General features: G+C 39.8%; 1 long non-coding RNA gene across 1 annotated transcript; it reads right to left on the bottom strand.

Annotated features, from left to right (window-relative positions):
• Positions 1–3,200: 3,200 nt before the first annotated feature.
• Positions 3,201–4,512, bottom strand: LOC308391468. Its single transcript, XR_013970629.1, has 2 exons — positions 4,352–4,512; positions 3,201–3,969 (listed from the first exon to the last, which is right to left on the bottom strand). It is a non-coding gene; the product is annotated as an uncharacterized lncRNA (long non-coding RNA).
• Positions 4,513–14,619: the final 10,107 nt, after the last annotated feature.

The raw sequence follows: 14,619 nt of genomic DNA, 5'->3' as shown, positions 1-14,619 counted from the left end.
GACATGTTTTCACCATTTGAAAGCCAGAAGAGTGATCACTCTTGAAGCCTGGTTGCTGCAGAATACTAGGACTACTAGTACTAGTTCTAGTACTACTGCTACTCCACAAAGCACATTGTTCAGGAATTTCACAAATTTGCTTACGTCTAATGTGTTGGCTTACAGGTAAACTTGTTTTGCAGATGGATAGGATGAAAACTTCCAGCATCACATAATGTTTTCCGATCAGTAGGTTTGGAGTAAAAAAGAACTGGACATATATTTGTCTTCTTTGGGCTACTTTTATGTCAAGAAAGTTAACTTATTTAGAACTGTGATCAAGGATAACACATAAACCCTTGCAAATGTGATGGTAAAAGAGTCTAACATCTAGGTGTTACATGGTGTTGCAGGTGATAAAGATCCATAAACTACTTCCATTTGTTTAGAGGTGATTGCCAGTTTTGTTGGGATTTTTAGAGATACAGAGATCCTGTTCTGCTTTACTTAAAAAAAAAAAAAGGATTTTCAGAGCTGTTGATATATTAATCAGTGTTCATAGAAACATGGATCAACCCTGTTTTGACAGTGAGAGTGTTACATTGTGACAGTTTCCATAAAAGTCTGCAAATTCTCTGAACAGGTAGCCATGAAGCAGCCATTTTTTTAAAAGATTAATTAAACTTAATATTATTTGTATGGCCATATCACAACAACAGCATAGCCTTAAACCAGGTTTGGAGTAAAGAGAACTGGACATATAGTTTCTTTTTTGGGTTACTTTGAAGTGAAGAAAGTTAACTTGTTTAGAACTGTGATCAAGGATAACACGTAAAACGTTGAACGTTTCAATATAAAAAGTGTACAAACTCCAGAAAAGTGGCAACTGAGGTGGCAAAATTGCAGGCAATTTTCACTTAAGTAGAAGTACAGCTGCTAGTGTCAAAAACACTCGAGTAAAAGCTTGATAAAGTATCGGGTCAGAAATGTGCTCAAATTGAGGAAGTCAAAGTAGTAACCTAACTGAAACTTGTGCTATAATAAAAAAATAAAATAATATTAGTAGATAGGACTACAAACTTAGTCTGGTGGTAAAAGGCACAAAGGCCTCAGGGGGACATTTGGCAGCCAGGGTTAGAGCTCAGACACCTGGAGCCTGGGGGTTGGGGCTAACAACACTGACTGGTAAAAGAATCTAACATCCAAGTGTTACATGGTGTTGCAGGTGACAAAAAGCCATAAACCACTGTTTAGAGGTTGTTGTGGAAGTTTTCCGTTTAATAAAGCCTGCAGACAAGCGATGAGCGGTAGCTAACATTCTTTAATCAAGACAAAGAACAGAAATCAAGCTTGGTGAGGGACTGGCATCGCTGGGGCAGAGGGTGAGCAGAGTCTCTCACTGAGCCTAGCATGGCTCTCAGTTTTGTCTTTCCCGCAAAGAAAGTTTCACACTGCCTTGCTATCTTTTACAGTGGAGAAAAGACAAAAAGACTCTTCCTGTGGAGTTGTCTGCTTCCCCCCAACTTCCTTACCAGACCCCACTATCTGTTAAACTGTTTAAATGGAGTGTGAGGCAGACATGCTAAAACAGTGACCTAAAAGCATTACCAATAAACAATGGGATCAATACATAAATGAAAGAAATGCAGCTGATAAAAAAGCCATAAACTACTTTCATTTGTTTAGTGGTGATTGCCAGTTTAGTTGGGGTTTTTTTGAGACACAGAGAGTGAGAGATCCTGTCCTACATTACTTTAAAAAAGAAGATATTTTCAGAGCTGTTGATATATGAAGCTCTGAGCATTGAGTGTTGCATTGTGAGAGTTTCAGTAAAAAGCCTGCAAATTATTGCATTTATACTGGAGAGCAAAGAAAAATTAAATTCTACTTGTACTATGGAAAATCAGTTTCATAAAAGCTACATAAACAGAGCTGAAGAAGACTGCGTTTGTAAAACTAGCGGTAACGTGTGAGAATTATAAGTTATAAGATTGTTTCTGCTATCGATACAATTTGTGTTGTTAATCCTGAATGATTCACGGTGACAACATCATAAGAACAAGGTCATTTTACTCCACACACACACATTTGGAAAATCACATAGTTTGACCATAAAAATTCCCAGAATAATTAGTATTTGAGATTGCTGAAGCAACATCACTAAAGAAAAATATCCTTGCATGTCACTTTCGTTTAAAAATATAAAAAATGTGAAGTTTTTTTTTGTAAAACATAAAAACAACAAAACTTAAGACCTTAAGAATCTCCTTATGAATTTTGTGAATATCTAGATCATTGGTGTTTGGATTTGAGGGTCAACAGGGCGAACACTGAGGCTGGGTATTAGAAATACAACATGGCAACATGAGACATGTTAACTCTGAGAACACTAACATCTAGATTAAGGTGTGAGAGGTAAATACATAACAGAAGCTAAAAAGGAGTTGCTTGTCTCTAGATTAGTTAAAATAAATTGAAAATAAACTGATTTGAACACGTTTGATGCATTATACAAAAAAAGGTTCATGATATAGTTCACATGATCTAAGCAAGAGTGACTCGGAATCTCAAATGTTAAAGTACACTTACTGATTGTACTTTTACTACATGAGCTAATGTAGATGCTCTAAAAGCACGCTGGCTGAAAAAGAACCACACGTTTGGAGAAACTGTGCTGTAACTTCTCATACTGTGAAGTTTTCTGACAAAAGTGAATTGAAAACTTATGCTGTACAGTTTACTAAGGGGTCCTTTGCTGGGCCATGTGCAATTACACAAAAGAACAAGTTAAATTTCACCATAACACTGACTGGAGAAAAGCCAAATTGGGATTCTAATTGACATTACAACTGAAATCAGTGCTGTGATAGTTAGTTTAAGATCACAACCTGATTTAAAACACAGTCTAACATCAACATTCTTGCCCCTGAAAATAGGTCAGGGTGGCCGAAAAATGTACTTTAAAAATGAGATTTTCTTTTTGTTTCATTGGAACAGTAAAGTACCATTACAAAGAAATGAGTACACCTTTGTAGATATCACTGATATGGAGTTTTTCATGTTTTACATACAGACTTTCTCATTTAAACCATGGTGACTTAAAAGTTTAGCAGCAAGACACTTGTTTCCTTTGTTCCATCAAACATTTCTTTCAGCCATCTGTGTTTATCAGAGCGATATGTGACTAATTTTTTATTGAATCACCAGAAAGTACACAAATACAAGATTAAATATTTTATTTATTTATCAAAGATACATAATTACACATTGATACAATGAATAAGGTGTCTATAAAAATTACACATGGTGTAAGAAAAACATTATAACATACAAATAAGTGTTTTAAGATAATCTGACATACTTTAAAAGCATAAGAATAAAAGTTTTTTTTTTTTAAAAATCATGTTCTTTGATGATCACATTACATGTATCACATTTTTTAAAGCATAACGTAGGGTGTTCACAAAAACAGTTTTATGATTACTTTTTCCACAGTGCTTGTATGCCTCTTGCAAAACTATGTACTTATCACCATATGACATAATAACTCACGATTATGCAAGACCAGCCATGAAATGTCCGTCGCTTCATTACAATCATTTGTCCCCGCTGCTGCCCTCAGACCCAGTCTGTGGGGTAAAATTGCTTTTTTGGTGGTTCATAAAAAATATCTCAAAAAGCGATGTTAGTGAGGGGACCAGAAACACTGGGTTGCAGAGCAGTTGGTAAGGACTTGTATATTTCTGGAGAGTCTGCAAAAGCTGTCTTGCTCGTGCTCCTGATTGGATATGTGGAGCCCGGCTCTGATATCTCACTGGTGGCAGCTAAAGGTAGGCATGCCTTGGAGGCGGAGTTGGTCTCGGGCGCAATCTTTCAAACGAGCCTCAAGGCATTTCAGGCAACCTCAGGCCGGAAACAACATCCGGTCACTCGCGGTCAAAATCCACGCAGAGCTGGTGTTTCGCAGGGATCAGGTTAACACATCTGGGTCTAAAAATATAAAGAAAAACAAAAAGAGTTTTAAAACACGCAAACTAGCAAAATATCAAAGGAGCATAACATAACAATAACATGATGATATGAGATACCCGATGAGGCCATGATAGGTGATGTAGACATGTAATGTATAAACTTTTACGGGAGTTAAAAGTGGAGCTTATATATATTTTAAAGTGTATTGTACGTGGGATAGGCTCCAGCGCACCGCGCGAGCCTGAGAAAAGGATAAGTGGAGGCGAATGGATGGATGGATGGTGTATTGTACCTGTTACAAACCATTGTGATATTTATTTATTTTTTTAAATGAAAGGATTGACAGAATGGTAAAAAGGAAAATGCAAAAATGTAGTTAGAGAGGAAGATTAACACTTACCGAATGATATGCGGATAAGGAAAGAGACGCAAGTTGCTGTTGAAATCGGCCGCTCCCTATGCGAACTCGCAAGCAGTCTGAGCGGTTCCAGTTGTTGATATGGCTGAAGGCAGGGGTCTTCTGGGAGCTCGGGGGTAGTCTTAACCTGAGCGGGAGATCATAAAAATCGAACCTGGAGCGGATTGGCTAACCGGGGTGCGAAGGGAGCGGTGCAATAGTTATGTGATTGGCAGCGGGGCGAAGTAAGGGGGGGAGTTGGTCTCCGGCGCAAATTTCGAACGAGGTAAGCAGCGCATTCGGGAGCAGAGCGGGGAGCGAACAAGCAGGAAAAAATTGTGCTCTGCAAGAAGTTGTGGATCGGAGATTAAGAGCGAGGTAGAACTTAGAGTGTGCGTTGAATTTTAGAGGTTGCTAGTAAGAGGGAAGTTTTTGAAGAAAAAAGACTAAGGATTTTCCCTGTTATCGAATATAAGGTTTTGGGAATAGAGGGGTAGCTAACAAGTTATTCTAGGGATTTGGAGAAATCGCGGAGAAATTTTTTTTTAAAGGAGTTTTGGCTTTGTTTGGCTGAGCATGAAGGGAGCCGCGGGGCGCTGAATTTGAGAAAAAAGACTAAGGATTTTTTCAGGATTTCCCCTGTTATCGAATATAAGGTTTTGGGAATAGAGGGGGTACCCTAACAAGTTATTGTAGGGTTTTGGAGAAAACGCGGAGGGTTTTTTAAGGAGTTTTCCCTGCTTATGTTTCTAAGGAGGGTTAGGGTTAGGGGATCGCGAGTTTTTTCTGAGTATCAAATCAAATCACTTTTATTGTCACATCAGTATGAGTTTTATTCTAAATCTACAAATGCATATAAATCGAAATAAAGTTTTCCCCCAAGGCATGCAGCATGTGTTTGTGGCCATACTGAACGTTACAAAAGCACAAGTTTAACTAAACAATTTTAATATGGTTTAATACATTTTTAAACACATGAGCACGGAGCCCGAGCGAGAGAGCACGGTCCGGAGACACGGGCGCGCCCCCGCACGCCCAGACACACAGCCTCGGGCGCGCGCGGGCGCGCGCGCACACACACACTGACCCGCCACCAGATGGCGTTTTTTGAGCATAAAAAAAAAAAAAAAAATGTAATTGCTTAAAGAAATAAAAGAATGCTATTTTGATATATAAGAAACTTTCTAAATAATCAATTATATTTTTATGAATATCATATTTTTATGAATATCATATTTTTATGAATATCATATTTTTATTACTTCCTTAATTACTTCCTACTTCCGGAGCTCCGGAAGTACTTCCGGAGCTCATGAATAATTAATGACCTGTCAGTTTGACGAAAGGGGTATAATATCACTCTCTCCTAATACATCATTCAAATTTAGCTGGCTCACTTGTTACAGATTATTATTTTTCCTCTTTTTCTCCCCCAAATGGTTATGTAATCCATCCCGCTTCCTCTATCTCTCCGTACCCCTTTTTTCTCTCCCTTGCTCTCTCTCTCCCTGCCTCTCTCTACAAGAGTGGAACAAATGGAGATCAGTCGGACTAATGCTGAGTTAGGCCCCGTGTTGCTCTCACAAAGCTATAGCATTACCCCTCTCATTTAACCAGCACTCTGAACTACACACACACACACACACACACACACACAAACTTGACAGGCTACACTTTATCAAAATTTCTTTCTTTCTCAACACAAAGCGTAGACATCCGCACAATGTTCATGTGCACACATGTCCAGAGCTTTTCATGCATTCTTTTCAAGCATAAGCGACATTTCAGCTTCAGAATAACATCGCCCACAGAGAATCCAGCGCTCGGGTCAGCTTAGGTACTCTTTAACAAATGGCCCTCAGAGTAATTGTGTTAAAAGTCTGTCTGCTGTTTGTCAGCTTTCAGTAAGTCTTGGATCATGTTTTTACAAAACACAAAAACTTGCTCCTTATTTTATATGTTTATTATGGTGTCTGGTAGTATCTTGGTTTGAAAAGCTCAGGAAATAAATATTTTAAGCTCTCGCGAACAAAAAAAAAAGATCCAGATATTAAATATAATCTCACGCCAGGCATTGGTTTGTGTACAGGATTTGCTAAAGAGATCAGTTTTCTGCTGCCTTTTGTAGGTTTTTTTTAAAATATGAAGTGACTATAATTCAGGCCAGAGCTCTTATGTAAGCATCAAGTAACACTTGTACTGACTGCCTAGCTTCATAAGGCACCAGTCTAATTGTAAGATGTGCTAATATTGGCTACCAAACAGCAGGCTTAAAACTACATTTCTATCATCCTTAGGATCCATTTTTGTGCAACTTAGAACAAGATAAATTTGCACCAACCTGTAGCTCAAAGCGCCCAACTGTGCATAACTTAAATCTCGAATACAATTTAAACGAATGAGTTATATAAAATTTCATCACCCATTCAGCTGTCAGAAAGAGGTACATTAGCTTTAGAGACCACAGCCATGTTTTGTACTAGGCTGTCAAAATAGTATATTTCTGCTTCAAACGTGTGTATTTTAAGATGAGGTCTCTGTGGACTGAATCACTTTTCGAGCTACTAAATAAAACTGAGTTTTGGGCATTTCCAGTTTGGCTTCATTTTTTCTGTCTTTAAGGTTGCTGCTTGTTACAGAGCTATTTCCCAGTCCTTTTTTCTCTCTCGGACATGGTTTACTCCTCAGCTGGCACACTTGTTTCACATCAACTACAACACCGTAGCTTTTATGCCCATTCTTTGCCAGATTGTCCATCAACTATTGTGGTAGACAAACCAGGCTCCCCGAGCATTTTCTCTAGCTCTTGTATTTTTGACCTGCCTCTGTTGACCACATTTTCCTCTCTCTGTGCTTCAGACCTCCTTCGTGTGCCAGCTAGACTTTGTGAGACCCTGCCTGCCTGCTTTTTTTTGCCTACCAGCCCACTCACCAATTCCAGCGTCTCACTCTGACCTGACATACCATCTAGTCCACGTCTCCAGATTCTCTTTGTGTTTTGTTTTCCATGCTGCATTAGAGTTCACTAATTCTTTATTAAACCATAACATTACACCACTTTAGTTATTTGCAGCACCACACCTAATTTTTGCATAGACCCGGATCTCAGATGGTAATTTTGTTGAGAATAATGTCAACATAACCAGCAGAAACTATGACAATAACAGGATTTATCCTTATCATCGCCTCCTGCACTGCTTGTCTTGGTTTAAGCATAAAAACTTGTTCTTTTCTAATAAACACAGGGGGAGGCACCGTCACACGGATAAAAACGTACATTCTCTCACACAGATTACAGCACAAGAAAGCATTAGTGGGAGTCTTGTACTTCAATCAGCCAATTAACCTGGAGCAGAGCAGAACAAAACATTTGGCATTTGCCAATAGGGCAGCAACCTTCCAGTGATAATTACTCTTTGAGGGAGCAAACATACACACACATACACACACAAACAACAACACACACACACACACACATGCAATGCCCCCCACACACACATGCCACTATCGCCACTAGTGACGATAGTGGCTGCACTTTCAGCGTAATCAATTATTAATCCTTGTCCACGTATGAACAATCCCAAATTCATGTAAACACACACAAATATAGAAATGGAGACATTCACGCGACAACAGAATGACTGTTGTTAAAAGTTGACAACAGAGCGCAGACGATATGAATGGTGTGCGTCTGAGCGACGCCTCAGGGCACCAGAATACTTCATGAAATAGATGGCCTACACACATTCTTCAATAAAGGCAGGGTAACAAACACACACACACACACAGTCGAGCACATGAATGAGCCCAACATCATGTGTACAATTGAGACATTTTTCCTGGAGAGAGAGAGCGCCTTGGTTTTGAAATGTCAAGATAAAATGCTGTGACAGTGGTGGAAGAAAACATCAGAGAATGTTTGAAAGAGAGAGAAAAGAGAGAAAGACAGGGCGTCCTGCAAAAGCCCATGTATATTTGATTGAGAAAGGAAATGCAGGGAGATGAAAAAGGAAAATGAGGAAAAGGGAAAAAAGATGATGGAGAGTTACAGTAAATTGGCAAGGCCGCTTCTGAAAGCACGCTCTAGGGGAGAGAGAGGGAGAAAAATAGGGTGAAAGACAGAATAACACACAAAAGGACTCAGAGAAGTGCAGTAGCAAGAATGGATTGTTAGCTGGTAAACGACTGTCACTCTCTTTAGGGAGATAAACAGATCTGACACCTCCGCATTCTTCCTCTCTCTTCATGTCCCTTCTTTTCTCTCACTCGACATGGCCTGACAACCCTTCAAAAAAAAAATCCCTTCCTGACTCTCTCTCTCCTGTTTTTGTTCCCTGCTGTTCTGTACCATCTCTCACTCCTCCACTGAGCTTTTTTCCCTGACTCTTTTTTTCTCAGATATGTGCGACAAACTCACCCTTCCGGCAAAAGAGGCGGCATATATGAAGAAGAAAGGGTGGAACAACATGAATAAAGACCCCATTTTTCACACGCGCCTTTTCTTTTCCTCACTTGCCAGCGCCTTGTGACGAGATTAGATGAGGAAGGAAGGGGGAAATAAAAATCAAATGAAAGAGATTTCTTTCCCGACATGTAGAAGAGGTACAAAGGGAAAGAGAATAGAGGGGAGAAGAGGAGAGGAGATGGAGAGTGTAAACGACACAAAGAGGAGGATCAGAGAGAAGGTACGCATGGAGACTCAGAAAAGAGAGATAAAGAACAGAAGACTTAAAGGACGACATGCGTTGATGGATCAGTTGTCACTTGGAATTTGTGGGGTGAACATGCATGTGCACCTTGGTACATACATGCTGTTCACAAAAAATATAGACCATAAACATAAAGCTTTGACAGTTTTCACAACTAATCAGCATCAGCACCTTTAGCGCAAAGGATCAGTGTTATGACTGTCGATGACTGGGACAAGCATATGAACATCAATAAGAGGAATAAAGAGGCACTTGTTCTACCAGGAGAAATGAAAGGCAACATGGGACAACAGGGAAGGATAGGCGATATAGAAACAGCTGGTTGAAAAGATGGAACAGCACCAATCATTCGAATAAATGAGAAGGCAAGGGAAGATGGAACAAAGAGGTCTGAATGCATTAGAGCGGTTCGGTTTCTGTGTTTTTTCTCTGTGATGAAGGAAGTTGTTCTGCTGTGATAGTGAGGCCTCTGGAGGAAAGATGGAAAAATCTAAACAATGTGAAAATTAGGCCATGCAAACACTCACACACAGACGCACGAGTACAAGCACATGCACATGTGCTCTTTCACTCTGCGCAACACATGTTACCCACTCAAAAGGGGATTGCAAGAAGCACAAAGCAAGCCTCCACTTGTCTCCATGTGTCTGCACTCCCCACAAATAGCCTCACAAACATATGCACATACGCACACACACACTCTCATTCTGGCTGTTTATGTACGCAGTGGCAGGAATAAATAAAAGGCAAGCATCTAACAAATAAAATGAATTTTTAATCATTGGAGGCATTTGAATTAGCTGTGTCATTAAATAAACAGAAACAAGGCACTGTTTGAAATATTCATGTTGGGTCCTGAATATATTAGACTGCTGGGAGGTGTGCTCCCCACGGGCCCCATTTAGATTTGGGACAAGCCCTAGGGCACAATGATATATTTTTTATATATACACACACAGTATACATACAGTTATAATGGGGAAAGGGTTAGGGTAGAAGTCAGGCAAGAATGAGAAAATAAAAAAAAGAAGCAAAAACTAGTTCTGATAAACTCAGAGGCCTTTTTATGGATTTTTGGGAGAGTGGGTGGTTAACAGGAAGATGAAGGGAAAGCGTAGAAGAAGCCTGAAGAAACTAGAAGAATGACAGAGTGGATAGTGAGGAATTTAAACAGGAAAAGAAACCAGGGGAGGGAAAAAGGGGATTCAAAGATGACAAGAAACAAAGTTAGTTGAAAGGGAGGGGGATGCACAGATGAGGGACAGAGTAAAGCAGAACATGACGATGAGCGGCAAAAAAAAATAATCAAAGTAACAGGTATAAGGGGTAAAAATGAGAAGACAGACAGCCCGAGAAAGAGGGAATTCATAGTGAGATCAAAGGAAGTATGGAAAACAGATAGAAAACAGAGGTGGGAATGCTGCGTTGCAGATTAATCTGTGGAGAATAGTAAAGGATTTACATGTAGCATCCCATGTTATGAAGGCAAGCTGTGTGTCAGCAGGAAAAGGTAGATAACAGAGAAAATAGAGAGATTATAATGTGAGGAGAGGAGCAAAAGAGAGAGAGACAGAAGTATCAGTGAAATAAAAAGTGAAGGTAGACAGAGAGTGAGTGATAGATGCTAGTGAGATCAACCAGATACACCATGGCAATAACAGAGAAGGAGCAAAATATATTAATCTCCTGTATTTCTTACAGCATGTGACAGACAGTAGTGAGGAAGAGTATAGAGAGAAGGAAGGAGGGAGAAGCCACTGGAAAGGAAAAATAAAATGATTCGGAAAAAGGGGGAGCATGGGCGATTGCATAATGACTTTAATGAAAGCGCTCTATCCCCAGCGGACACTTTAGATATGACTACTGGGAACAGACGACGAAAAGAAGAAAAAAAGATGGCGACATCAGGAAGGGTAGGAAGAGGACATGAGGATGATTACAGTTGTGGTAATTCTACTAAATGAACTGTTTTTATATATTTGGTTAACAGTATAAACCATAATCACCTATTTACGCTCACTTTTATGACATCAGATTCATTTCATCTCTAATCTACGTTCATCAGTTTTCATCATTTCATTTCATTTCATTTCATTTCATTTCATTTTTATTTATTTCACACTTGGTACTACAATCAAACAAAACAACCACATCTTCTGTCAACAAAACACAACAACCATGTGTGAAAAGGAGCAGGAAGAAGAAAATATTCTTATTAAACCCTGCCCCCTATCTACCATCGAACTTATATCACCGGTGGGCACCAAAAATCAGGAACAAACTAATATTGACATTTCTCTCCGGTCGAATCCCAAACCAACATCACATTCATTCGCATTCTTCATACTGAGTTATCGTTTTAAACATATAACACTTTTTAAAACATTGTAAATTTATACAATTCTTTAAATCATAATGAAGTGAATTCCACAGTCTTATACCCCTAACCGTTGTGCTCATTAATCTTTGTGTAGTCCTGGCTAACTGATGTTTAAAATAAAATTTCCTTCTATTCTCTTCTCCCCTTGAACACATCAAAAATACTCTTTGTAACTTAAAAGGTAAAATATTATTTTTAGCCTTAAACATAATTAATAATGTCCGTAATTTCACTAAATCTCCTAATTTTAATAATTTTGATTCTATAAATAATTTATTTGTATGTTCTCTATATTTAACATTATGAATTATTCGTATAACTTTCTTCTGTAATAGGTTTAAAGGTTTTATGGTATTCTCATATGTATTCCCCCAAACTTCAACACAATAGTTGATATATGAAAAAAACAAAGAAAAATATACATCAGTGGGATACCATCGCAGACTTTGCTGGGGAGTGGATGACCTGCTCTACCTGCCCGCAAAGTAAGGAAGAAGAAAGAAAGAAAGTGTTGTGAAAATCAGGGAAAAATCGGATTCTTTTATGGAATGCAAAACGGAGTGTGTCCTTGTGTGTGTGTGTGTGTGTGTGTGTGTGTGTGTGTGTGTGTGTGTGTGTGTGTGTGTGTGTGACTGGTGAATACAACAATTTTAATACGATGAAAGCTCCAGGGGGTTTGGCACTACGTCTTACAAATAAATCTTCCATCGCTTCAGGCATTTATGGGAGCGTATAGAGTATTTTATTTTGCCTCTGCTTTCATATCCAAAAAGAAAAAAAAACCTTTGTGTTCCTGTATGTATTTCTATGAGTGCATTTTAGTGTTGGAGTGGTGCACAAAAACATCTTGTCATCTTATTTTTAAATATACGACAGCCTGTCCGCTGATTGTTCCCTCACCCACAACTCATTCATAACCATTTTTAGCATCACTTGGCTTCAGCTAAAGCCATGCTAGACACATACTAAGCACTTAATGCAACTTTGTTGAGCTAATAACGACCTCTTACATAAAATTTCATTGTAAAACTAAAGTTAGTATTTTCTGTATTCTTTGTCAAATCTTGGTATCGATATTACTCACAAAGCAAAATAACCAGTGAGCCTGCTGAGCCACTAATCTTGAGCAAAAGGTAAGAGCGGGCTATAGAAATCTGGAAAGATGACTGGTTTCTGGCACTGCAATGCAAGGTTTTTGTGTGATTCTTACTCTGAATCTGAATAAGTACGCGGGACCACTGTGTGCAGTAAGACCATCTCTTTTACTTCCTGTATTACCATCTACCGGCATGCATTGCCAGTGCGTAACACGTAATTACACAATCAAACAGTGAACACATACTGCCCATACAACAAATGTACCAGAGACAATTATGAATACACCACATCTCCCCTTTTAAACAAAAACAGAATATTCCTTTTCTCAGGACAGAACTTCTCTTTTTCAAAGCCATACAAGAACATCTGGCAAACAATCTGCATTACATTTTTAACCTTTTGTTTTTGTTTTCTTGTTCTTTTCTTTTCTTAACAACTCTTTTTAGCTTTATTTTACTGTGCTCTACAAAACCCTTATAACACAGTTACATAACAACAACCTTTTTTTTTTCTTACAGATCTAACTTTTTAGGTTTAACTATTGGCCTCCCTGACTTGGTTCTGACCACATCAGTGTTAACAGGTGTAGCAGGGATCACACTGGGTGTTTGAGGCTTCTGCAACACAGGCACATTAGCAGGTTCATGCACAGGTGAACTTAAAGGAATCAAATACACACGATTACGCCTCACAGTCCCTTGTGGTAACTCCACTGTGTATGATCGGGGTGTAGAGTGATTTTGGATAACAGTGCCTGTAGTTTTGACATCAGTCACCCAAACTTGCTCTCCTGGGGACAGGCTGCATAAAGGTTTTGCGCGGTGGCGCCTGTTGAAGTTTGCCATGTCCATCATCCTCTTCTCCCTTTCCTTTCGAGCGAGCAGTGCGTTGTCCGGCAGTGTGGGCTCCAGCTGCGATGGAAGCATCGGCAGTGTGGTTCGCAGACGTCTGCCCATTAAAAGCTCTGCAGGGCTGTATCCGGACTGCAGTGGTGTAGCTCTATAGGCAAGAAGAGCTAGATAAGGATCAGCTGCTTTTTTCAGAAGATTTTTTACAGTCTGCACAGCACGTTCTGCTTCTCCATTACTTTGCGGAAACTTGGGACTGCTTGTGATGTGTTTGAAGCCGTATGCTGCTGCAAAGTCTGTAAAGATTTGACCTGAATACTGTGGTCCATTATCAGACATGAGGACCTCTGGGATGCCGTGACGGGCAAAGAAAGATTTCAGGTGAGTAATGACATCGTTTGATTTTGTCCTGTTTAACAAAGCAATCTCAACAAATCTAGAGTGATAGTCAACAGCGAGAAGGTAAGTTTTCCCTCCCAGCTCGAAAAGATCTGTGCCCACTCTCTGCCATGGGCGGGCAGGGTATTCTGTTGGCATGAGTGGCTCACTGTTATTGTGTCTTTCTTGAATACACGTTTTGCACTTGAGCACCATCTCAGAGATTTGTTGACTCAGCCCGGGCCACCACACTGTTTGGCGTGCACGAGCTTTACATTTTACAACACCTTGATGTCCTTCGTGTAGTTTTTCCAGCACCTCGTTTCTCATTGCTGAAGGAATGACAAGCCGTGTGTCTTTTAACAAAAGGCCGTCTTCAACAGTGAGCGTGGCTCGGTCAGGCCAGTAATTTCGCAGTAAAGGCTCTTGTTTTGCATGTTCTGGCCAGCCTTCGGTGCACATGTCCATGACGCGAGCACACACACTGTCGCTTTTCAGTTGTTCCTTCAGTGTTTGCATATATGATGAACTGACAGGCATGTTTGCTACAATACTGTCGACATATATGTCTGTGCTTTCCATTAGCTCTTTGTCTGACAGGTTCATTGGTTTTTTCAGAGGTGAGCGGGACAAAGTATCTGCTGTCCAGAGCGATTTCCCTGGGGCGTACTGCACAGTGTACGAGTAACGCATGAGTCTCATTCTGAATCGCTGGATCCTGGGTGGCAAGAGATCCAGAGCTTGTCCTCCCAGTAAGGAAACGAGAGGTTTGTGGTCCGTTTCAAGACAAAAATGTTTACCAATCAGGAAATCACGAAAACGCTCACACGCCCATGTAGATGCCAGTGCCTCTTTTTC

This window comes from Rhamphochromis sp. 'chilingali', assembly GCF_963969265.1.
Source record: "Rhamphochromis sp. 'chilingali' genome assembly, contig: SCAFFOLD_109, whole genome shotgun sequence".
In the NCBI taxonomy this organism is placed as follows: Eukaryota; Metazoa; Chordata; class Actinopteri; order Cichliformes; family Cichlidae; genus Rhamphochromis; species Rhamphochromis sp. 'chilingali'.
Note: the sequence above shows the minus strand (reverse complement) of the source record. Positions and strands in the feature narration are given on the sequence as shown.